At 41.5% G+C, this 24472-nt stretch overlaps 1 protein-coding gene across 1 annotated transcript in view; it reads right to left on the reverse strand.

Moving 5' to 3' along the window:
• Positions 1 to 15733, reverse strand: part of LOC122532773 — a 113270-nt gene extending 97537 nt beyond the window's left edge. Inside the window, exon 1 of the mRNA XM_043661838.1 lies at positions 14787 to 15733. The gene's annotated coding sequence lies outside the window, so the exon portion shown is untranslated. The remainder of the gene's footprint in view (positions 1 to 14786) is intronic.
• Positions 15734 to 24472: the final 8739 nt, after the last annotated feature.

Genomic DNA, 24472 nt, shown 5'->3' on the forward strand with positions numbered 1-24472 from the left:
CGCAGGCTAGTCGTACGATCTTCTCTCGAACAACCCTTAATATTCCTTTCAACTAACTCTCGCAACTTGATTTAAAAACGTATAATTTTCCCTAATAATAATATTAACCCTGCTCATTCTTCTCACTAAAAAAAAAAAAAAGAAATATCCCCTTCTTTTGAAAGCTTTGTTCGTTTAGTAGCCCGAATGCCCAAAGATAATAAAATCATGAAAATTGCATTTTAATGATAGACTCGAGAAAAACAGCACAGTCGATACTACGATTCACCTATAGAACGAACAAGTAAAATTATATATATTTCCCGTGACATCAAGTTTACATCCCGATGTAAAAGCGAATTATCGGAATTTACGGGAATAGACACAATTTCTCGAACTGCGCAAGACGATATCATAATTGAGGTGATCGAGTGTCGTGTAAATTTGGCAGGTGCATCGAAACGGTCGAAGTTTATACTCTTTACGACCTGTAAAGCCTCTGTCCGCCTGCCTCGGGTGAAAGTCTGCAGATTCTGCCATTATTCTTCCGCGAAGGCCAAAATTACAGGACAGTGTGAATCAAATGAGCCGATAATGCTGGAACACACATAGCTTCGAGCCAAAGGATTCGGTGACTTATTGCGCGATGCTAATCGATCCACCTGTGTGTAGGTGGTCTTAAGAATTGCACGAAAGTACAGGGGATGAGGGTTAACGAAATAAGCGACCGTTTTTGTGCCTCTTTTACGAGTTTCTAAACGTTCTTTATGCATCGTTAACGTGCCTGTGTATCAGTAATTATACTCGAAGATCTATAGAAATATTTACGCGGGAAAATATGATATAAGAATTAGAATCATCCAATCACCGGTGTGATCCTTCGATTTGTACAAAGTCCAATTGACAGCAGAACATATTATTGTCCAGTACAGTAAATGTATCGCTAACAGACATCAGTTGAACGCAAGTTCTTCACTGAGTGACAACGAATCGGTCCTAACAAAAACTAATACACTTTCTAATCTAAAACAGTTTAATCTTTATAATAAATTGCAAGATTTAGCTCCGAGTACCTCGCTAATAACGCAAGTGGTTGATGCGATTTTAAATAACGAAGAAGAAAAAAGAGAGAAGAATTTCAAATCACTATAGTGAAAATATTTACGTATCTTTCAACACGCTTCAAAATTCGAGTCAGCAAATTAAATTAAATATTTTACAATCGTCGAATTCGATCGTAAAAAGTTTAAAAGCATCAGTTGGCTGGTATCGGCAAGTCGAAAATTTGAAATAACATACAGTCGAGTTTATAACTCGATATCGCTGGAGGGGGACAGTAATGTATCATTTGTCGTAAAAACAGGCCAGCATGTAGATAGAAGCGGATGGTCTACAATCGTGGCCAGGTTGTTATAATCTATGGCACGCCGGTGCTTCGTATATCCAATCAGGTATGCCAAATATTTTTTTCGAACGCGAGATCACGTTCCACTTTCGTGTGCAGCAGGCATCACGGCGGCCACGATGCAAAGCGAATTCGCCTGCTCATAATTCAGTCATCGAAGCACCGAGGGAAAACAGGAACTGGATAAGCGGCCCGTATCTACTAATTACGCGTCTATCAAGGATCCTACATGCGTTTAATTGATGCCGCACGCACCAATGAGGAATTACGCTGATTACAAAAAAAAAAAAGAAAATTAATGCCGTATACACGCATGGCTAATGAACCCATGGTCAATTTCCTGATTTGCATAGCCAAGTTAGTTGCCATAGTATCCATCTGTCCGACTGATTCTACCTGTCGGATACCGGTGATTTAAGCCTTCGAACGATTCATCAAACGGAACTTTGTTATCAACTGACTGAAAATAGTGAAGGCGTTCTTATTTAACGCGTTTCCTGCTGCACGAGACCTGTTTGACTCGACAACGATCGCTACGTCCAAACGAAGCCAGAAACATTCGAGTCATCATTTTTTTTCTTTCAAATATTACGAACGTGTCACAGAGATTGTTGTCAAGATTCTGGCACATGTACCGAGTTTTATTCATTTGGAGCAGATGTTCCTGTTGAATATTTTGAAAACTCTCCCGTGTTAAAAGGTGGCTCCTTGAGATTCTTCTAACCAACGATTCCTAAACCAACAACTTAAAATATTTACTGCTCTCCCCTCAGTAAATTAATTCTTAACCTTCTGTACCCTTATCGCAGAGCAAATAACCACGAGTAATTGAACAAACCACCCAGTCCACGGTTACTACAGGGACCTCTGTTACATCACCTTAAAGGTGAGCTCGTGTGTCAATTTCAACAACCTTCACTTCCCGGCGTCAGCATTTCCACACTTTCACAGCGAACGATCTTCCTCTCCAGTTCAATTGCCGCGACCTTCTCCTTCTCTTTCCTCTACTATTTTCAGAAGGCGTTTATTAAACGAACGTAAATTGTATTTTATATATATATATTACAACTTGAAAATCAAGCGTATAAACAATGGAAGTAAGAATTTCTCAAGGCATACAGCGTTGTAAAGCGATTAAAATCACGGAAAATTGTACAAACAGCAACAGAGCTACTACGCGACGTTTGCATACAACGTTTACTGTAATAAATGTTTTCGAACTTTGAAACGGAACTATTATACGCAATTTTTAAGGTAATAAATTCTTTCTTCCTTCTTTCTTTCACTGTCAATGATCGGTGTAATCAAAAGAATATTATAATATTATAAAATTCAGATGATCTTTGATATCAGTAATATTTATCCGAGTGTGACACACAAGTTCATGAGAACGTTTCTAGATACCAAAATGAATACTCAGAGGCGAGATATTCATAAAAAAGGCAGGTGGCATAATATTGATATAAATTTTACGAGAATTTTATTCCCCTGCAGTGGGGATTCCGGCGCGTCGAGTTTTCTAAGATGATTTCCTTCCGTATCTCTACTGCGATCTCGCAACAGCGATCGCCTCGCAACTTATCCTCCGCGGCGTGTTATTTAATGTTCGAAAAATCATCTACACAGCTGACGATAACTAGTTGCGGCAGAACTACTCGCGTATAACGTGTACTATCAGTCAAGCTGCTTAATGGCATTGCCCCGTGTAAGGTCGTAAACTTACCGCGAACGTCTTTATAATAATCGTTCTACGGTTTCCACGCGAGACTGCGTACTGCTTAATGTCGCGGTTGACCCTCGACTCTCCGACATTTAATTTCGCCGTGGTTAAATTCGCGACTAATCGATCATGAGACTCACCGATGGAAGTTTAGATATTATTCCGAAATTTTCACTGAAATTAATTTTTCATACTTTTGACACTTTCACGTAACAAAATATTCTACGTTATAATTTAAATGATAATAAAAACAAATATATCTGTATAATTATGTTCCTGTCCAAACAAAAATCAAGGATTTTTTAAGACAGTGATTCAAACGGAAGTCTGAAATCATGTCGATAAAAAAATTACAACGAGTTAAATTGAAATAGTACAATAATAAAATTGTACAATTATTGATAAAACTTTTATAATGACAGTTCTGATGTCATTTCAAACATCCCGCCGGGAAAATATTAACAGTCGTGCATGAAACAGCAAGTAATTTAATTGACAATAAATCTCTTTTTTTTCTCTATTGATTCTATCCTCTTAGATACATTAATCGATTAATAAAAATATCTTTCCAAAACATTTTCAAGATCATGTCTCAAATATTTATCAGTGAGAGAAAAATGACTTCTCAATTCTTCTTAATTCTTTTTTTTTAATCGGCAAGATCTAAGCAATACGCGCGATCTAAATGTAGTGGCAGTGACAAAGGATTCCTTTCTCCGAGAGAGAAGCAAATTGAAATCTTAAGTGGCTGGTCTTCGAATTCAAATGAATTCGCAGTAACGATGCCGTGGTAACAAATTCATTACGCCAATCTGACCGTGCGTGTTTCCATGCCCGGGTAACTAAAATACGATGAAGGTTAAAGCCGCGTAAATTCGCATAAAGAGGCACGTGTCAACGCACCGCGGATCGTCATTCACTCCGTGAAACGTTTCCCCTTTATAGCTCGCGCTCAAATTATATTTTGCGGTTTCGCGAATGGACTTCCGCGGCGCCAATTGAAATTTACATCCAGTTGAAAACAACTTTCGTCGTCCTACAGTCACCAATAGTAATACATGAACAAATGTATAATTCAAGTGAGAGATGTTACGTCTTTCTACCATTTTCTAACCAGATTGCGTTCATAGAGAATTCAAAGTGTAGAAACAAATGAATAAAATGGGCAAATATGTATAAAATATTAAAAAAATTCAGCGCTCATTGTAGTATTCAATAAACTAAACAAATTTCTACTCCGATTTTTGTTCATTGAAGAAATGAGTATGCAAGTATAATTTTTCTTCTGTCAATAAATGTCTGTCTTCATCTTGAACAACACTTCATAAATAAGTTAATTAAACGTAATAATTAAAAAGACCTGGGACCTATCTGCCGTTCGGTATTTATAAGCGTAAAAAAATTCATTATACTCGAGAGGAGACTTTCATGAATCATTCAAGTGGGTCACAGATCAGCATCGATAAGATTATCGTGCCACCTCGGCCAAGTATGTATTTGTACGCGTTTTTCAAACCAGTGATATCGAAAGACGATTATACAACGTCCACCATTGCGAATGCGTGCCTGTTTATTTATACTTTGCGACAGACACTCTACGGGCCAAAGTTGGGGGGGAAAAATGTATTTCTTTAGATACATTTTTTTCAGATACACATCAGAAATTACAGCCTAGAAATTACATTAGATATTTTATTCCACTCTCGGCCTTTAAGCGAGCCTTAATTATGCATTTTTGTTCGCGCGATCGGCGGCGAAAGTAGGAGGCAATTTCGTTATTAGATTGCGCAAGAGAGACAGCAACGATTTAGAAAATTATCCATTCGCTGATCAGCGAAATCACCCGAACGCGCAATAATTGCAATATTGAAATCAACACCGTGAACCGAGTCGTCGTGCTCGAGAACCGATTAATTAAAATCAACGTTCAATTAAATGCATCGCGGTGACCAATCGCGCATAAAAGCGCCGCTTATTAGTCCGCGATCCAATCGATAAAAATAATATACCAGCTCTAATACGCACTGTACATACTTCGCACGTTTCGAAACAAATTACGACCTTAACGCCCGCAACGATGACTGATTTTACACCGCGGTGCGTGCTTTTTTTTCCCCCTTGCAGAACACGAGCTATGCGCTTTCATAATCCACTTCGAATAAAATGACAGCGGACAAAACGTATGTCGATGTCGTATTTCCTGGCCACTCATTTGTCTTCGTACTTCTTACCGATCGTTGCGCAATGATCAGAGCAAATGAAAAAGAAAAAAAAAGAAATTAAATTTCTTGCTACGATTCTTTATAACGTGAAGTCGAGAATAACGTTAATATTAATGAGATTTATAACACAACACTGAAGTCGTTTAATTTCGAAATTTAATTTAAATTTCAGATTTTCACAATTTTCAAATGATGTTAACGAGTACCGTTGCAGCGCGATCGCGCTGTTCGAAATTTCGCGTTAAATAGCGCTCTTGCGCTGGAATGCCACGCACGTCGAGAATTTTTTTTATCCCAAAATTTATCTCAGTTTTTATTTTAAATAATAAATTTATTACTTCTCAATAATTTCTATCCAGTGATATCATACCGACGAATTCAAAATGAAAGCGAATTATTGTGTACGGTTTGGTCACTCGTTATGGTCCGCAAATCAGTTGCTAACGCAGGCGGTTAACTTACAATACGCTCAGTTTCGACTATAGCGCGTTGCCAGTCATATCCAAGCTTCCTCTCCTTTGGCAATTATTTTTATTTTCATAATTAAACCAGTGGTTACCAACCTTTTTTTGCCCTAAGCAGAGATGTGCCACCTGTGACACATAATTCTTATAATTCAAAAAATGAATTTTTCGCGCAGAGGAAGCCTAGAAGGTCTTCAAACTCTAAACAACGTTTCAAAAAAACACGAAACATCCACGAAAGAAAGAAATTAGAAATTTTCGTTTAAAAAAATGGAAAAAAATATTCATTGTTGATAACTGATTCTCGAATTTCTCTCCTGTGAAACGTGGTCTCCACGTTGGGAATTAAATCTAAACCACGTGCGTAAGTAGGCAGTTTTTGCTTTAATTACGTTGCTTGACATTTTTTTAAATAGCCCCTGGCAATAAATCCTGGTTAATACGACGACACGATTCGAAAATGACGTAGAAGAACCGTTCCAGAATCTCGTCGCGTACGATTTTGACAGAGATTCCAGGAACCAAGTGTCGCGCTTCGAATTCCCGGGCGATATTATAGGCATACCGAACCGTAAAGAGAAAGTGTCCACAAACGGAATTATAATGCCTAAAGTGTACGTCGCTCGCCGTCTACTTCTCGAGTACTTGGTACTTAAATCCGAGTACCACCGTCGCGTCATCGAGTGCTTCTTTGCCGTCACTCACAGCCCCCCCCCCCCCTTGGCATTTTCATTTGCCCTAATCACTTGCAAACACCGTGTTCGATCTTAAAAATTGTGGACACGCACGAGCACGCGTTTACATTAAAACATTCGTAAAGAAATAATATTCTCACAGACATAAGCGTACGTGGAGATTACAGTTACATAGTTCCTGACCAATAATTCCTCCTAAATCCAAACATTCTGAAATTTCAACCTGTTACGACTCCGCAAACGAAATCTAAAAGAGCCAAACTTAAAACGAATTGCCAAAGAATAAACATCGCGATAATCCATCCAAATATCCGACTTTATGGACGGCAATAAATAGATTTGGGGAACCAGATACCGAGCGAAATTCCCACGTGTGTTTTCGACGCGCATTTCTTTTTTTTTTTTCTTCTTGAGACGCAGTTGTCGGCGAGTAAAAGAAGTGGTACTCGCGCGCGTATGAATCGCGAATATCCACACGTTACACGCACAAATTCGTCAAAAGGTTTTATTCGGTGCGCCGGCGAAACTCACGGTTGTCGGCTTAAAACGTTAAGGCCGATAAGCAGGCGCGACCAAACGAGGGGGGAGAATTTCGCGACGCGCACCAACTTCGAGAGACAAACTGTCACGTCGGTGCCGCGCATCACCGGCGCGTGACTAATTAATCCTGACAGCTACAAAAAGCTATTTCCAGACGATCGGCGAAATGATCGACTTACCGACGCCTGCAATTATCGCGGCGTCGCGAAGACGATTTACCGGCTCGAATCCACGGGAAATCTCCGTGGCGGAGATCGGGGGACAGTTGTAACGAAGCGCGAGCCGGTCGAGCCACCTCACCGTGTTAATTTATCTCGTTAATTATTGCCGTCATAATCGACCAATCGGCGTGCGTCGTCGCGTGGAACCACGATCTCTCATTGGCCCGTCGCGGACACGGTTATAACGGTAGACGAACTGGTACCGTAACGTCGATCCGAACCGATACGAAATCTGTTGATAGCATGGCGGATATCCCCGGATATACCGATCGCTTCTGTTCACCGCTCCTTTTTGCCCTGTTTCTCTCACTCTGTCTTTTCATTCTATCATCGCGGAAATGGGCCAAGACCAGATCCTCGTCGACTGAACCAAACCTCGCGTGTTGCACACGCGTTCACCTCAAACGCGATTACCAATCCTGGATTACCTGGACATGCGGGTTGTTTCGTTTATTAATTAACTGTCGTTCTCGTCCTCGCCGTGGATAAGGGCGTCGATCTCGTCGTTTTACGAGCTGATAATTTCATCGGTCTCACGAACGACGACTATTAACGTGTAAACATCGACAAGCACAGGATCTACGAGAATTTACACGAGTCTTTCGTCAGCCATTTTATTGCTCCGTTTTTTTTTCCTTTCTTTCTTTCTTTCTTTCTTTCGTTTTCTTAATTACGCGCGAGACTTTGGTATCGAGTAAAAAGGGGGAATTTCAGATTTCCGCGAAGCTGTTAATCAGCACGATAGGGTCGTTACCTTCTAATTACGTTCTCTTCGTTATCTTTATCATCGAGATATTGAAGATATTTTAAAAACCAAGATATTTTTTAAAGTGTTTTAGAAAATAAGGTATTTTAAACTAATTTTAAAGGTATTTCATAGTTTTGTCGGATCGTTTGATAAAATTTCACGATTAAATTTCCGCCGAATGGCGCAACGATAACGATTTTTCAGTCTCTCGGCCTGAAACGGGGCGACCGATAGTGGTGTATTGTTGCAGAAAAGGAATGAAAGATATCGCGATCGATAGGTACCTTGACCAGCAACTTCCCCCCCCGGATAAGACTAGGGTTACCGATGGAAACAACGATCAACGTGAAACGTACCGGCTTCATACGATACTTTTCACCTAACGGCAAAATACCGAGAAACACTATCGGCCAACTCTTTATCGAGCATTCCGCAGATAAGGCGACTCCTCTATTGATTTTCTGCACTGTGTGGCGCCTATGTAGATGTTAACGAACGTTTTACCGTAATACAGACATGCGCGTCGAACATCTCTCTATTTAAACAGCGTGCATTGTCCTATCACGCGTGAGAATTTCGATAAAGGCCAATGTCCCCATGTATCATTACCAAATACACAATGGCAGGAATACATGTTTCACGAAAGAATAAGTATGTATTATAATTATGATATTAATCGTACCAACATGTAACCATTCACTGTCCTTTTTTTTTTTTTTTTTTTTTTTTTAAAATTTACTCCTTTTTTTTTTTTTTTTTTTGTTTCTAAAATTTACTCCTTTTGTATTGTTTTCTAATAAAAACGCGTTGTCGTCAAAGCAAATTGTAAATCGTTTCTGGCTTTTCTCATTTAATTTCAATTAATTTAAAGTTAAGCTACGTTATCAAGAGATACTACAACCTGTGTGTAGTATAGAATCGACGTGTTTGTTTAACGGTTTGGAACGTCGATTGACACTTTGAAAAATAAATAACTTTCCTCGGAAGGGAATTTTTGAAACGAATGCGAATATAGAATAAAAGAAAAGAGACACTTCGAGTCGACATTTTGTTCAATCTTTTAGCACACGTGCCTTTATCGCACCCTTTCGCTCAAAACAGCCGACAAAACCATCGAATCCCAGTTCGAGATGTAAGCTCGATAAGCCGTTAATCGCTGGCAATGAACGTCAGGTAAACGCGGCGTGTCGCGGAACAGAGGACCAGGGGCAATTGACTGACTGTAAATCAGATTTCTTCAAATGAAAGTCAAATAATACGCCCCTTCTTGCGTTTATGGACGAGACTTCTCATCTATAAATTCAGACAAAGGTCAAAGTTCCGAAGGAGAAGCCAAAGGGAAAAGGGAGCGCAATATCTTCAACTTGCAAATTTAACAGACACTTCAAGACTAATAACTGGACATCGAGCGAAATCTCGCTCAAATAAATGGAGTTCTACCGGACGAAAAATCAACTTGCCATCGCGATATGCACGAGCTCGGGATGTAAAATTGCGAAACGGTTCGATTCGCCGGTCGTAAAAGCGATCGTACGATCGCGCGTCCAAAAATAATCGTTATTTTGACGACGACACTCACTGGTGGGCGCTGATACCTCGTGGATATCCGCTACGCTGTTGGAGAGAAGAGATGGGCCCCTAGACAGATCGAGGTTCTGCTACGTTTCAAATGTCGCGGGCTCCTCGGGCGCATTCCTGTATAAACACGAACGGAAATACACCGAGAGATCCAGCGAGTGTGGCTTCGGCTCCATTCAGAGAGCGCGTGGTTAGCTTCATTCACAGCTACCCCCACCCCTCGACACGCTCTCACTCCTCAAACCACTACTATGTGTAGTTGCCAGACGCGCGTCGTGCCTAAACAACCGGCGCGGTTGGATCATTCGAAATTAGATGGACAGTCCGCAGGGTGTCCTCCCCCCCCCCCGCCATCCTCACAGGCTGGCCCGAATCTACGCTAACGGAAGTGGCTGCGAAAACGGTAAACGCTGATTTCCCAGTGGCGAGCCAATTTCGATCCTTGCTTCGACCTCCCTCCTTTCGTTCGTTCAACTTCATCAAACCCGTGCCGTGACTAACGCGCCTCCCCCGTTTTCATCGCGGTCACTTTGCCGTGACGATTACGCTGAAACCACTTTTTCGCCGTGTACGTCGTGTCGATAAATTGTCGATCTCATTGTGAAGAACGGGTTTGCAGGTTTCGGTAGATTGAACTTGAGGGGAGTTTCAATGTGACTGACAACAACGAATTTGACAGGGTTCGCGTATGGGTGTGGAGCTGCACGTATCCGGTGGAGGGTGGCAGGTGCAACGTTTAAATTCGTTCTCGGGAATTTTTGGCTGGAGCGAAGTGGAGCGAGAACAAGTACGAAATTCACCTCTTGCCCCGGAATGACGTGCCACGCACGTCGAGAACTGTTTGTTCCAAAATTGCAATATTTTTTTCAGCTTTGAGTACATTCAAGTATAAACCGGGCAAAACAAATAATAAATTCATTACTTCTCAATCATTTCTATCCAGTGATATTATACCGACGAGTTCAAAAGGAAAAGAAAGCGACGAATTATTGTATACGGTTCGGCCACTCGTTATGGTCCGCGATCAGTTGCCAGCGCAAGTGGTTAAAGAATACGTTCGAACGACACGCAGACAGGAAGTTAACGTCGCGTTCATTATTTCGTCTATCGCGTGGGTGCCAACCAAACTTTCACTCGTACACGGATAATTAAATCTACTCTTTGAGATCGAATCTCCTAAGGCGTGTGTACTATTGGAGCGTCTGGTCCTGCACCGATCGAGCGCCACTTCAAACGGCCACGAAAGTAAACTGTACACGGTGCTTTGGACGTTTTGGTACTACTGGTTCGGGTTTCCTACGGTCAACTACGGTAGCTTTGAACTTTTAAAAATAAAAGCAGCCCGAGAGAGCGAGATAGCTCCGCGACCGGAACTAGTTACTAAGAATAAGTGGATAGCCGACCACGTTAAACGAATGATCGTTAGGTAAACAGGCAAACTCGCGACATTTAGTGTCCCGCGAACGGCGGCCAGCGACGCGCGTGTTAATCGTCAAGCCTAATTCGATTTTCCTGTTTAAATAGCCAATTTGAAGAGCGCATAGCCGCGCAAAGGGGGAGTCGGAATAATCATTTATATAAATATGCAATAAAAACGTTGGTGAAGCACTCCGTGGTGATAATTACACCGCTGTCTTCAATGTTCAAGATCGTCGAACATTAAATACCACGATATTTCTCTCGTACAACGTACTGCTGTATAATTTCAATCACGAGCGATCCTTGAAACTATTTTCGAATCCTTAACGAGCAGATATATTAGCGATAAATATTTATAGACAATTTTATCAATGTCTTCTTAATGCACGAGATGTTGAGCGATATCTACGTAAAAGAACGTCGAATTTTATTTAAATTAAATGGAGGAAAGATGTAAGATATACACTATCGCTCACAAGTGTCTGAATAGTTAAACTGATTCGTAGTGACAATGCACGAGTTCTTTTTTGCAACATGTAACAAACTCTTTGTAAAAGTATCACGCGTCATTTTTAGCGGATACACCGTTTTGTTTTCCGTACAAAAGCACCGATTATCGCTGTGTATTCGACATTAGCATTACTCATCGAACCTCGACGTCTAGACGCACGCTTGTCGGATGTGCACTTCATTGAACCAACCTACCCCCCCCCCCCGCCCCCTCTTCCCAACCATGGTACACGCGTCCATTCTCGCGTACACGCTTGTCTTTCGCAAGCATCGCAGCGCAAACGACGAACAAAACGACTGAAACACGTTGATCGAGCTGGGTACTCGATGTTGGGTGCATCGGTTCAAGCAACAGGCTTCCTCTATGCAAGGAATTTCTAATAAATAAAATTACAACTTCGTGAATTAATAAGAAACGACACCAGTTTCCCTTGAATGTAATCGATTAATTAGTAATCTGGCACGGTTTTTCGCAGCCGTTGATCGTCACGGTGATGGATAACAGAAAAATCCTTGGTGATTCAGTTTCAAGACTTCTTCGTTCAATAAGCTGCACGACCGTTCTCGAAAACCAGTATTTTGAAATAATACTTAAAAAAAAAAAAGAAACTCGATGTCCACGTTACAACTTTCTTGGATAAAATATGAAAACCTTGGAAGGAACATGACAAGAAGATTCACTTGGCAGCTCATTAAGAGTCACATGTCGAAATCGAATTAACAAAACAGGCCGAAAACTGTCTGGAAGGACAGGAAGAAGTCGAATGTTAATTGAATACCCGAGCGATTAACAGACTGCTTGAATGTTAAATACTTCTTCTAAATTTAAATTACTAAGGGAACAATCGCGAAGACAATTAAAATTTACACCTACTAAACTGAACACTATTTCTCTATCGGTGTGCATCGACAAACACACAGTTCGGAGCAAATAATGCGAGGCGAAGATGATGATCAAATTTTTGTTGCGATAAAAAAAAAAAAAAAAAAGAAGGAAGGGTATTTAAATTTTCAGATTAATTTCCAAGATTGCTTCAACGCACTGATGAAATACCCTTTGCTTCCTTTAACAAACGCTACACGCCCCTAAATTACCCGTCCCTTTCTTCGGATCACCCTCTATGCCGCACCTCAGTAACGACACAAATAAACACCGTAGAAAAGAGGTACACGATCGAAAAGCTGCTCCTTCCGATCGCAAACAAATTCACGGAACAGCCTATGTTACGAGCGAGGGAACAACCAGCCGGTGTCGATCGAGGAGCAGCACGAGTGGGACAGGTTCTCGTAATAAATCGCGCGGTCGCGCGAAGAAGCTGCGCCCATGCAATCAGCCAACGACGCGTCTGCAATCTGAAGACTCGCACGTACGCGAGTCACGACGAGGACCGCCGAAATTACAGCTATTATCGCGATAAAGGTGAGAACCAGCTGTCGCTGTTTGCTTAACCCGATCGGGAAACGGCGGATAGGTCGTTACTCTCCTTCTTTCTCGCGTGAAAGAACCGTGCTTGAGACGAAGATAGAAACGCGCGCAAGACGATCTTGGCGAAAGGGAGAACAAAATCTGGCTGCTCACCCCAAAAAAAAATGGGCGGAGTTTGACGTTTAACCCGCGAGTTAACGGGGCGTACCTCGCGATGAAACGGTAAGACTACGATTTACACTCTCGCGTTTCACGCTGTTTCCTATCTACCACTTACAATCCCGCGTGCCCCTTCCCTCGATACGCGCGCCGATTTATTGTTTCTTCTGCCGATATTAACGGACGATCGTTATCGAGAGAACGCGCGCGAACGCGGAGTGCTCGCACGTGCACTGAATCTTGCCTCCTCCCTTCGGCCGCTTCTTTTCCCACCGCGTTCGCCGTGATAAGTCTCGTTTCGTGTGTTTATTCAGGTTGAACGGATACTATCGACGATATCAATCGTACGTGCTTAAACGTGTTTATTTAATTAGCGTCTCGAGGTTGCATTTCGGGGCACGAAGGTTTGAAGGTTTGGTTTTGTGAACGGAGATCGTCGCATCGTAGTGGTGCCATGTTGAAATATTAAATGGCAATAGGTTGACACATGGATCTTCTAAATTGAAATTTTGTTCAACGAAGAGACGAAACGAGAAAGCCGGATGCCGAGAGTAGAAACGCATTCGAGTAGAAGAATTTTATGCTTGTCCATGTATACGCTTAAATCAAACTGTGTCGAAGTGTCTCCATACGTACCACGCGTCCGCCGCAATTTCGCAATACTAAACGACTATACGATTGAATAGCTTTATATACGTTTCAGGTACACATAAATTGCCAACGTCATTCTTATCGTATATGTTAATTCATGGTAATTTCGCTGCATGGCGGCATCGTAAGTGGAGTAATGGTTAATCAATAAAAGCATCGTGTGAATGTTTTGCGTTTCGTGAAAGGATACTTATCTCGGTGAATAATCGTAACAAACTTTGATCTTGTCGGGAAAATTCTCTCAGGAGAAAAATCAACTATTTTCTTTTTCCGATAACGTGTTCCTTAGTAACTAACATCTGACCAGCAATATTAGTAAAAATTCTGACTCGATATGATAATAGAAGTAACTTTAATTGACATCAAAGTGAGAGAGAGCGAGTATTTGGATGTTTTATTGGCGCCAACCGGAACTCCAAGTGCTGAGATTAAGAGCTGTGACAAAATAACGATTAAAAGTATCGTGTTTCAACTATGGGTCCGCTATAGTACGTTCGTCGATCCCTAATCGGATCCCATAAAATCTGCTTTAAACTACAAGATGCATCATAACGCGAAACAATGCGGGACGCAGATTCTCGACCAAAACTCGAGGAAACGGAGTCAACGAACGAACGTCTACCACGCGTTCGCATCGTGTTCGGAATTTTTATATAATTTTTTCATATCTCCGTGCGTACAAATGAATGGCTTTTCCACGCTTTATAAGGCACAATTTGCAATCAGTTGCGAAATATCACCGCTCTGCAATAACAGAATTACAAGACGAAGTGATTCAATCAAGACTTCGACAACAATGCGTCTTTTGTTTTGACGAATATCGCTATCTTTGATTGAAATGCTCTTCATTAATTTGAACGACCGTTTATGTACTCCGTTGAGCAAAAAATTCTTCGACACGTATCTCGTGAAATATTCACATCTCAATAAGTAAAAACATGTATGTCGAATAACATCGACTAACTGCCACGAACGTTCTTCGTTGTATCATTTGTAAAGTACAATTAATGACGGAAAGAAGAATTGGAAATGTATTGCCAGGTACTTACCAAACCGAATATCCCGCGAAACTCTGCAGCAAACCATTCGCGGCAAGTGTCGTCGCCTCCGAAAATGTCGACGTTATCCTTAAAACTTTTGAAATCGAAGTTGCCGCTGTTCTTTTCTGAATTCTTCACTGAACAATTTCACTAACGATCCACGATTTATTCATGCGACGTTACATTTTATCTCGAGTCAATTGTTATCGAAAAATATGCCGATACTGATTTTCGTAATACCTAAGAACAATCGAAGTCCGTCGTAATTGTACTTTCGACGCGTGCCGTGTTCACTTTTTGAGATCTAGGCAAACGAACGATCCCTCGGTAGAAAACCTCGGTATAACGGTATACTCGACGTTTCCTATATTTTCACTGACGGCTGTGCGCGACAGTGTCACAAGAGTTCCTCGGCAGAAGGACACTGTCTTACAACAATATCTGAAAACGTTTCACTCTGCAACGTTTCGATTTCGAACGGACACCGGCCACACGCGTTCCCGTTGCACCATGTGTTGTCAATTTTAAATGCAATGTCCTCCGACAGAGCGTCGCTACAGTCTACAGTTCAAAATTCCCACCGATGTCTCACGATCTTCTTCCTGCTCGCCTCGGAAACGTTCGATCGCGCCGTTTTCACTTTCTTTGCAACGTCTCCGTTGTCTTCTCGAAATTGCCGCAATGAAGAACGTCGAATACTTTGAATACTTCGTTATCCATGTGTATCAAAAGGGACTGGGATTATCCAATGCAGAATTTTGTTGGCACGTTTGGCGTGCGAGCTTGCCGAATCAACCACGATCACGAAACTGGCTTCCTCGAACGACGAGAAGAACTGTTAGGAACACCGGTCACACGTGCGTGCACCTTGCTCGCCGGGCCAGGACGATTCACGCGGCATAAAGACACAGCACGTCACGTAGATGAGGAATGCATCTCGTGCCTCGCAGAGGCGTTAGCGTCGAGCAGTGCAGACATGGACGAATTTCACGAGTATAAACGATGCCCAGAGCGATGTCCGAACGAACGGTCGTTTCTTTAACGTTGAAAGCGAGGAGAAAGGATCTAGTGGGCAAAAGTGGGAAAAAAAAGGAAGAAGAAAGCAAGAAGGGAATACGAAAAGCGAGAAAGGTAAGGGAATCGATGGATGTTGGATTATCCGCGAGTGTAAACGTGCAACCGTTGCTTCTCGTTGGTTCTCAGTGGCCGTTGCTCCGTAGAGGCGCGAGACGCATAATTTGCGCGCATTACTGCCAAGATGTATGACGCTACAAGACGCTAACGACGAGGGGTATACTTCCTTCCGATGCTTCGCGGACACCTGCCCCCCAGCGACGATAGAATTCACAGGTAAGAAGTCGGCGTTCGGATCTCTTGTAAATTTTCGTTTTCTCTCGAGATCGATCGCGATTTCTGATCTCCGGGTCGCTCGGTTTCTTCGCCACGTTATCTCTTGCCGTTGACCAGCGCTGCTGATAATAACGATTATTTTATATACGTCTAAGACCGACGACTGGACTGGTGTGTCGTTCAGATGGTGAGCGAGGGGATGGCCATCGCCGCGATGAGATTACGCAGAATGTTTGTCATCGATCCATCGTTGGCGTCGATCGATGTTCGAAGCTTCGGTTTATATTTTGATCCATCTCGAGACGTTCCCTGAATCTTCTTGCAAAACCAGTTACGTTCGTTTTAATCCCTCTAATGAAATGCTCTCGCCAGGTATCGATAAATTGCAGAATTTACCAATCGGAATTTCCTGTTCTAGCACTTAATTTCCTTCCACGTGTATATTACATATATGTATATATGTATCGTGTGTTCAAATTCAGAGAATTTCAATATCGGGGATATGTTTCTTTCTCTTTTTTTTCGTAGTCACGCAACAGGTACGTATTCCTCGGTAAAGTCGCTCTGAATAATTACATCGATATCGACTGCACCATATATCTGATGAGGTTAGTACTGGCGCCACTGGCGATCTTTTTACTCTCATTTACGAGAAACTGCCACTAGTAGTCTTGTTCTCAATGCGTAACAGCAATCGACAGTTGCCTATCTACGTAACCATTCCAAACGTTTTTTCCTCATTCCGTGGTTTTCGCGACAAAGTACGTCACACTAGGCATACGGAACGAGGATCGATTACGATTCAGCGCCGTTATTTCGACCCCTCGTGAGGAAAAAAAAACACACATGGATAAAGAGTTGACACACGTGTCTGATAACGAAGAGGATGCTGATGAAATATAAAACTCGCGGACAATTCAATTTCTCTTCGAGCGTAAAAATAACGGAAGAATTACGTTTATCGAATCGATACAGATCGCGGCACACATGCTTCTCGATAACGGTTTATCTCGGTTGTGCGTGTCGCTGGAACGACTCGCGATTTAACACGCACCGAACACTTTAACCTCGTTCAACGACAAAGTTTCTTCGATCGTACCTCTTGCGCAAGATTCACTTGACCACTTGTGTGCGAAACTGAAACGTCTCGAGCGCGACGCTCGAATTTCTGTCTCGAAGTTCACCCTCCGATCCGACGAGTACAAATTTCATCATACGAGATCGCTATTCAACAACGAACACGCGTTGTATTCCGCGAGTATTTTCAGAAAGTTTCTCCGGCGGTGAACGAAACTGGTCGGAAGCAAAACTCCATAAATTTACGACACTGAACATTTTCTCAATGTTTCTTCTTCACGCGACGCAAACGACAAGATGCCCGACAGTTGGCGTCAATCGCGTTTGATTCGATTTTCGAGAAAATTCGACTCGATCGATCGCTCGATTGCTGGCTTGACAGGCCCGGACGCGAGACGACAGTGGCAACGGCGGAGCGACGAACGTTCGTCGAAAACGAATGAAGTGGAGCGTTGCGATGTATCGTCGCTGGTAAGCCGGTAGGCCGGCGCTCGCGTGGAAATCAAGAGTAACACTGACTCGAACGTCGAGTTGTGGAGCGATAGGTGGACCGTACGTTGGTCCTCCCGCGTGCGAAACGTAGCAAGTTCGGGGTGCGTGTGCGATAGTCGTGACGTCGTTCGATACGAGATCGATAGGAAAAACAATGGCGGCAGTCGTGTACACGCTGTTTTCGGCAAGTGTCGTATTTACAGAGTTCCTACCGACCGAGCGGTCGAACGTACTTCGCGCTTGTTTAACAACACCGGCCGAGAGTTTCGAGCTGCCTGTGATTTCACAAAAAATGTCGTTGTCTCTGCACTTTTTGGACGAAGCAGCGAGGATATTGCAGAGAGGATACTCGGTACTCCAGTCGGGAACGACGACAGTGAGTTTATTTCTTATACGCCACTTTCGCGGGTGTTTGTTGCTATCGAGTAAGGTTATGTTCGTTCGGTTGAAAATTCTCTCGGCGCAAGCATCGACCGATAACGTGGAATTCGCGAGGCTAGACGACGCGTCTCTTCTTGTCGTCCTCTCGACGTCGTGTGTGCGAGAACCGATCAGCTTCCGTCGATCGACGATCGAGATACTGCAAGCGGTGTCTCGTCCTCTGGCGTGTTGGCGGTTGTCTGGTAGCTCGGCGATCGTGGCTTTCGAAGTGTCCTCGATTACGTTGCCGCCGGTGGAATTTCGCGCGGGGTCGATGAGAAATTTTGGTGCGGTGTCGGGAAAGTTGGAACGACGCATGGCCATACGGAACACCGTGTGGGCCGATGATCGCCGCAGACTGCTCCGACCGAGAGCAGCGAGACGTCTCCGCAACGGCGTAACCGTGTGTGCTGGTGCTGCTGCCGGTTGCTTCTCCACCGCGGTACCGTGCCGCCGTGGCTCCTCACCACCACGTAGAACCCTAAATCCTGCGTAACGTACGCCCCCACTCTCCCTCGAGTGTTTCCCCACCAGCGCGCTTCTACCCAACATCCCCGTTGCCGAAGATCGACCGTCACGCAACCAATTCCCGTATTTCAGAAGATTGTTTATGTGCTTTCGAACGCTAATTCGACGACTATTTTAAAACCATACGAGGCCAATCTCGAGATATGAAACAGCGACGATGTATTTCATCGTGATTCAATTGCAATTGTTCGTTAAAAAATTGCTCAAAATGAATATCGCCGATGTTCATCAACTTGAAAATTTACTTTTTCCACGTCACTGTTGTTCGACGATCCACGTAACGTACTTTTGCAAGTAACGGTCACTTTATCGGTTTACTTTCGCGATGTACAACAAGGAATTGTCGTTAACTTTTCGAGCGCAGCGTCAGTTCAACGTGGCCGACGTTTTATCGGAAATACTTCATCGATCGAGCGTAACGTGTCCTTTGCACGGAACCAGAGTTCGACGGGTTCTGTTCGAGATGCACCTGGAATGATGCATAACGCGGGATCCATGCATAAAACATCCCCACTTCTCGGTTCCAAGACCGACGGTCAGACCAATCTCCGGCCACGCGAACAGGCTTAAACTACTTATTTCTTCGCAAGCCGCTTATCTCAATCTTGGAACCGATCGCGAGGTTCGATGCACCAGGCGAGGAGATGCTGGTCGCACGACACTGGGCGTCGCACTAAAAATAGCAGGGAAAGAAAAAAAATTTTTTTTTAACGCGGAGTCACGCGAATTACCAGAGCCCTTTTAATTGCTCCAATATTAACCCCTAGTTTTTTCTGAATATTATTCCCGCCTCGCGGGAATGAGATCTTGAACATTCGCCGAGGATTTATCTCTAACCGGTTGTACGCGATTACATTCAAGTTGTTTGGTTTCCAGGGGGTAGCATAATTTAGATATAAAGTATTTATCGGAAGATTGGAAAATTCTATATCCAACTTAATCTGTTCACGATAATCTTTGTTGTAATCAAGGCTGACAAAATTCTTTTGCGATTACTAACTTGTCAAATAAGTAAAAATAACTGTTTCCTAAGATGGAAATATGTTTTTGAATTGAAAGATATTTGACAAATATGAATTATTTATTTTTGTATATCTATGTGTGATATATTGGTAATTGTTTGCCTCTTTTTTTTTGGAAATATCTGTCTAATTAATTAAATATACAGTTTACTTATTTTTTTGTATACAATTTAAAAGACAACTTGAGATATTGGGTACATTGTGTGATACTTATTTCTTAAATTCAATAATGTTCAATTTCATTTTATCTTCAATAGAACGAAAAATACTCGTCTTCGCCTTAATTTTTCAATCAAGATATCAGAAACGATATATAAATTTGAGAATAATAAGCTTGATTGATATTTCGTCCTGTATTAAAAATAAATTTAGATTAACTTTAGGAGACATAAATATAATTATGAAACGACTATTATTTAGTGTTTATTATCGTAATCAGTAAATATATTTTTCAATGCCATTCTTCACATAGTGTTCTTCAAGTCGGAATAAACTATCGTTTTAGTGAATTATGTATGTTTCGAAGACAATTAGTCTTTAAAAAGTTAGACTTTAAGAACGATAAATATCGATGCAAAAAGTAAAATACGACGAACCTCCGAAGTTCGCTTCAATCATCCGTACTCTTATTCCAAGAATAGCTACTTTAGAATTTACCTGCAAGCTTCATTTTCTCGTAGCTTCTGAAAGAAAAATATAGTCTTAGAAGCTCATTATCTCAAGAAATATTTAGAGATACAAGATACTTTTAGCTAGTACTTACAACAAGTTTAGACTTCGATCAAAGCAGTTCTTTTCTTTTCATAAGCAAAGTCATCCAAGATAAAGCTCTTCAGAATCGTGCTCGCTGGATTTATGGCGCGAGATTATGATTTTTGTCAAATTTAACAATTGTCCGTAGTCACTGTATCATTCGTCTTATGCAACTACCTTTTATCGATACTGGTCGAAGCATTGTAAAAATTTGTGATTTACATGTTTATCAGATTTAGAATTCGTGTGTGACTTCCACAGGGTGGCAGACTAGCAAGTTTCTTTTACTGGAAAAAAACATTATTCGTTAATTTCCGTGAAGGTGAAGGTCGTGACGATTTTGATCAGTATTGTAAGGGGAACGTTTAAACCGAAAAGTGCTTCCTGAAATATTTCCTGACAATCTTTACCTGGAAGCTGAGCATTAAAATCCCCGTGGAACACAGGTTCTCGATTTTGGACTCCTATCTCGACCAAGGATCCGAGATTTGATCTCAGATTGGAGAAAAGAAAGTCCGAGTCGAATTCTTCTGGCCTTTTGTTCAACTTGCTTTATCCTTGCAGTTAGTAACCGATATATATATTTTTTTAATATGTGTTAACATGGTTTAACATTTAATGGCCATGAAATTTTTCGATAAAGCAGACATTGGCTCGTTCGTTCGAATGAATTTGTGTGATTTACACGAGAGGAATAGATAGGCGATACTCGAGTTTGCTGAAAAATCGATTGTGAATTCGACGCACGATCGTCGGCACGCTTCGCAGTTCGATCGTTGCAAGTCGATAATAATTTGATGATTCTGCACGCAACCACGATATCAAACTTATATCTCGAACGTGCAGCCACTGTTGAACATGCCCAACTTTCAACAGTACGTGGCTTTATGGTAAATTTCCTGGGAATGTATAATTATACCTACGATCATTTAGTATAATAATTTTCGTCTTTTCACGTTTCTTTCGACGTACAAGCTGCTCGTTCGTTCTGCTTGGAGATCGATCTATGGAAATGCTGAAGAGGTTTGGTATATTAAGATATTGTATCGTCAGGCCTTCGGCTCTTTTTTTATTTATAGCAAATATCTGATTAGATTTATGATCGTATCGGATACAATTGTCTACCGTGATAACAATATTTCTTTTTTTCTGCTTCTAATAAACCGAACTGTACTTGTGAATGTTAGATAAAACGATTAATCTTAATTCATAAATGAGGATACCAGGAATCTAGTTTCATATTTCTCCGTTTGAAAAAAAAACTCTTATCTATTTTGTTTTGAATTTCAGATAAGATTTCAAGTTTTAAGTGTGCCAAATCATCTCTAATAAGAAATTAGATGTTGCAGATTATCTAACACATTGTATTTGATCGATGTTTGTTTATAGCGAAAGTAACAAGTACATGATTCAAGTATCTACTCTGGTAGTTAGAGACACGCCTTTTGCACCATGAAATGACCGAGCAAGCGACTTTATTAATTACTGTCGATCGCTGTCTAAGAAATATAGCTGTGTGATTACGGTTGTAAATTAACGCGTGTCCGGATCGTTGCAAAACACGGTATGCATTACACCTCCTCCTACTCTCGAGGCTGCGAATTAAAATCGAAGATGATCGCTCGGAATAGAAGGTTTCGTTTACATCGCGAATATCGATTGCTCGCATGCAGAAAGAAATGCAAACGAATATCATAATCGTACTGTATGCGATTTCATCCAGTAGATAAAAATCCGGCACTTCTAGATCAGCAGTAGAATTTCTATTTCGTCTGTGACATTTTTTTAATCTGAACAATTTTAAACGTTTGGCTTTAAAGTTTAAATGAGGAATTTAAGATTTTTTAAATTTAACGAAAATTAAATTTCTTAAATTTCCTAAATTTAATGAAAATTAAATTTCTCAAATTTTCTAAATTTAATGAAAATTAAATTTCCTAAATTTAATGAAGAAAAATTTCTAGAATTTAAATTTCTTAAAATTAAAATTCCTATATACTTAACGCGTACTATTACAACGACAGCGAGCCGATTTGTACGATTTCAAAGAACAGGATACGTTTTCGGGTTATTGGTGAGCAGCCCCGAGTCACGACAATTTCCTCTCGGTTCTCGATGGACGACGATGATGAGAGACGGGGCTAATTCGCGAAACGGTGTCGGAGGCATCCTAGAGGCTCGGCTCGGAGGAGCAGTCACGCCCTCCTTGTTACCCGCGGCTTCTTACTTTTCCCTTTTTCGCGATAATATCTCGGCAAATACCGAGGCAGAGAAACCCTTTAGCCTCGGCCAGGCTGCCGCCTGCACGCGTAATACCCTAAAATTAAACAGGCCACGGCGCCAGAGGCGAACCGACCGTCACGTTGCCTCGCCTCGAATCACAGAGCCGCAGAAATTGGTGAAGAATCGAGTCTCTCTGCGTTCCTGCACTATTGTCCGACATTGACATCTCGCGACAGAACACTTCGAGCTATCGATGAGAAGCGTATCGACTCGCTTTGCACCACAAGCCATGTATCGATTCATGTCCATGACTCTGCTACTCGAACCACGATCGCAATCAGCTGAAAATTATTTTATACAACGTTTGAGCATTCTTGTTTGCGACGTGAATTTTAAAACTTATTATTTTTTGGCTGTTTTTGATTTCGATAAATTTAAATTGGACACGTTTGAATTTTTAGAAAGATCTTTCTCATTGTCGTTATTCCATGCAAATAGTTTAGTTGATTGTCAAAAGATTAGAAAATGACGTCCTGATCGATTGAATTTTAAAATCGACTGTTTCTCTTTGGCTTTGATAAAATTATTTATGGACACGAATATGAATTTCTAGAAAGATCTATCGTCGATATTCGGTGGAATAATTGCTGAGTTTAGTTTAGTAGATGGTCAAACGGTTAGAAATGGTTGATCGATTGAATTTATTCTTCCCAATGGTTTTGAATTATGTATCGAGGAACTAGTTTACATTCTGTGCTAATAATACGGATGCTCTTTGCATTTGTAAAGTCGGTTCATCTATCAAATTAATCGGAACGTTGCAATCGTGGGATCAATAGTCTGTTACTTAAACGACGAAATTAATAACGTATGAGCACGCACTTCCTCCATTATGAGATAAAATCTTTGAAATGCAACCAGTTTTCGATATCGCGGTTGTAGAAATTTCCTCTGGTGTAATAACAACTGATCACTCGATTACCAACACACTAAATTCCTTTTTCCTTTCTCATTCTAACTGTATAATTCTCGAAGATCTCAAACGTACCAAGCAGTAGTTTTGTTTTCGTACAAAACAATTTCGTAACTTCGTCCAAACTGGATTAAATGGAGCAAACACGTGGAGCTATTGTCGTGAAATAAATTTTCTCACAGAATTGGATTAAGCTGGGGTGTGAATGCAATGTTTCTAATAAAAGTTTTATGAAATATATAAAATTGAAAGGTTTGGTTTGATAAAGAAAAAAAATAAAATCTCGAATAAAGTGCCCCGGAGATCTCGTTGTTCACCGTGCAGCCTCGTTCCTCTCGGTTCGTATTTTCCGTCGGTCTGTTCTTCTGCCATAAGCCGATGCGTAACTCGTTTCGCCTGTCGGATTCAATAGCGGAGCATCTAAAACACGTCGGATGAAAATAGATACGGCAATGCAGCCGAGACATTTTGCGCTCTCCTATCCGTCGTTCTCCGACGACGAATTCCGTTTTGCCGTTCCGAGTGAAGTACCGTTCGCCACGAGACGTGAATTCCCCATACATTACGAAATTTTCCAACAGTGAGCCTTTATCGTCGCTCTTTCGTAGTTCGTTGGACCCACAGAGACCGAAATTGTCGATCAGACGTACGCACACTGTAAGAAAACAAGAGACACTGATTGTTAGAGTTATACTGCCGCATAAATGTCCTAGGAGCGTGCCTAAATATTCATAAATCGCGCGTTTCATCTATTACGTATATTTGTTTATTATGAATCACGTTATCGCGAATGTTATGAATACAACAGCTTTCACAAAAAGAGAGGTTGAAATTTATTTCAATCGGACATTGTTCGA

The sequence above is a fragment of the Frieseomelitta varia genome, unplaced genomic scaffold, assembly GCF_011392965.1.
Source record: "Frieseomelitta varia isolate USP_RPSP 00005682 unplaced genomic scaffold, Fvar_1.2 scaffold_140, whole genome shotgun sequence".
NCBI lineage: Eukaryota > Metazoa > Arthropoda > Insecta > Hymenoptera > Apidae > Frieseomelitta > Frieseomelitta varia.